Below are 2,498 nucleotides of genomic sequence, written 5' to 3'. Positions count from 1 at the left end.
GAAACAGGTGTGCAGGTGTCTGTCTTCCTCTCCCCCTCTCTGTCTTCCCCTCCTCTCTCCATTTCAATATAGAGAGGAAGAGAAGACAGAAGGGGAGAGAAAGATGCTTCACCGCCTGTGAAGCGACTCCACTGCAGGTGAGGAGCTGGGGGCTCGGACCGAGATCCTTATGGCAGTTCTTCCACCACTTTGTACCACGTGCACTTAACTCGTTGCGCTACCGTCCGACTCCCCTTTCCCCACTTTTTAATTTGAGTTATTTTTCTTTTTGCTGAGCTGTACCAGTTGTTTATAGATAATTGATATCAACAGCTTGTTTGATATGTGATATGTAAATATCTTCTCCCAATTACTGGGTTGCCTGGCTATCCTTGTGTAGTTTGCTTTCGGTGTGTAGAAACTTTTTAGTTTGATATAGTTCCATTTACATACTCTTGTTTTCATTTCACATCCCCATGGACTTTAAACCCTTTTATATCTTTGATGTTAAGATCCTATATTTGGACAAGTTATTCAGTTTTGTTGAAAAATGTCATTGGTATCTTGATAGGTGTTGCATTAAAACTATAGATTGTGGGTGGGGTAGATAGCATAATGGTTATGCAAAGAGACTCATGCCTGAGGCTCCAAAGTCCCAGGTTCAACCCCCCACCCCACCAAAAACCAGAGCTGAGCAATGCTCTGGTAGAAAGAGGAAAAAAAAACTGTAGATTGCTCTTGACAAGATGGTCATTTTAACAGTATTTACTCTTTTTCTTTCTTTTTTCTTTTTTTCAGGGAAGAGCACGAATGCAGTCCCCCACTACCACAAATTATGCAGTCGAGTTTCCCACATTTGGGGAAATCGCAGGGGTCAGCACATCTGGAGTGCAATGGATAAGACTTGCCCTGGGAAAGCCACCTTTGTGATCATGATATCTCCCCTGCCAGGTTAAGTATACAATGTTTACTCTTCCAATCTAAGAACAAGGAATGCTCTTCTATTTCTTGGTGTCATTTTCTAATTCTCTTAACAGTGTCTTATAGTTTTCAGTTTTCTTTCACCTCTTTTGTGAGATTCACTCCCAAGTATTTTATTATTATTTTTGTTTGATTGTAAATGGTATTAAATTCTTCATTTACCTCTTTCTTTTTTATTTTTTAATATATTTTTCTTTTTTAATATTTATTTATTCCCTTTTGTTGCCCTTGTTGTTTTATTGTTGTAGTTATTGTGGTTGTTGTTATTTGTGTCATCATTGTTGGATAGGACAGAGAGAAATGGAGAGAGAAGGGGAAGACAGAGAGGGGGAGAGAAAGACACCTGCAGACCTACTTCACCACCTGTGAAGCGACCCCCCTGTGCCACCTGAGCTTAACCCGCTGCATTTCCCCCTTTCTATAACTCATCATTTATATATAGAAATGCCACAGATTTGTGGGTGTTAATTTTGTATCCTGCTACATTACTAAATTTATTGTTTCTAGTAATTCTTTACTGGACTCTTTGGGATTCTCTAGCTATACTATCGCATCATCAGTACAGTGATAGTTTGATTCTTTCCTTTCCAATATGTAAATACTTTGATACCACTCTACTGCCTGATTATAAAAGCAAGGACCTCCAGGACTTTGTTGAGTAATAATGGTGATAGTGGACATCCTTAGTTCTAGATTTTAAGGGGAAAGAAGGATTTCAGTTATTCTCCATGGAGGATGATGTTAGCTGTGGTTTTATTACATATGGATTTTATTATGCTGAGGACTTGTCCTTCTATTACTAGTTACTGAAGGGTCTTTATCATAAATGAAGGTTGGATTTTGTTAAATACATTTTTTGCAGTGATAGATATGACCATGTGATTTTATTATATATTTCGTTGATATAGTGATTACATTGATTGATTGGGATGCATTGGATCGACCTTCGCGTGGTGCATCCCCTGAGTACCCATTCATTGGGGAAACTGACGATCCTTCCTAGCCGACTGAATCCACATGGATCCCAGTCACTTTCAAAGCCAGCAACAAGCAGCTCCTGACAGCTTTCAACCTGACGCTGTTGACTGGCTACGGAAGAAGGGCAAACGCTAGAAGAAGAACATTGATTGATTTACGGATGTTGAATTATCACTATTTCTCAGGAGTGAATCCCACTTAGTCTTAGTGAATTATTCTCTTGATATGTTGTTGATTTAAATTTGCCTAGATTTTGTTGATAGTCCTTGCATCAATAGTAATCAAGGATAAAGGTCTATAGTTTTCTTTTTTTTGTCTGACTCCTTTTTTGCTTTAGGGATTAGTGTGACTTTAGTCTTGTAGAATGTATTTGAGAGTGGTTACTCCTCTTCAACTTACTGGAACAGTTTGGAGAGAATTGGTGTTAGTTCTTCCTTGAAATTCTTATAGAATTCATACGTTAACACCATCTGGAATTTGGTTCTTGTGGAGATTTTTTTTTATTACTTATTTAATTTCTATAATAGTGACTAGGCAGCTTGGTAGGTTGTATGATTTTA

The 2,498-nt window shown here is 38.2% G+C and overlaps 1 non-coding gene across 1 annotated transcript; it reads right to left on the bottom strand.

The window, feature by feature from the left end:
• Positions 1-774: 774 nt before the first annotated feature.
• Positions 775-939, bottom strand: LOC132537089 (U1 spliceosomal RNA). The gene has a single exon (XR_009548579.1). It is a non-coding gene; the product is annotated as a U1 spliceosomal RNA (small nuclear RNA).
• Between the last annotated feature and the right edge of the window lie 1,559 nt (positions 940-2,498).

Source organism: Erinaceus europaeus, chromosome 2 (genome assembly GCF_950295315.1).
Source record: "Erinaceus europaeus chromosome 2, mEriEur2.1, whole genome shotgun sequence".
Classification (NCBI taxonomy): domain Eukaryota; kingdom Metazoa; phylum Chordata; class Mammalia; order Eulipotyphla; family Erinaceidae; genus Erinaceus; species Erinaceus europaeus.
Note: the sequence above shows the minus strand (reverse complement) of the source record. Positions and strands in the feature narration are given on the sequence as shown.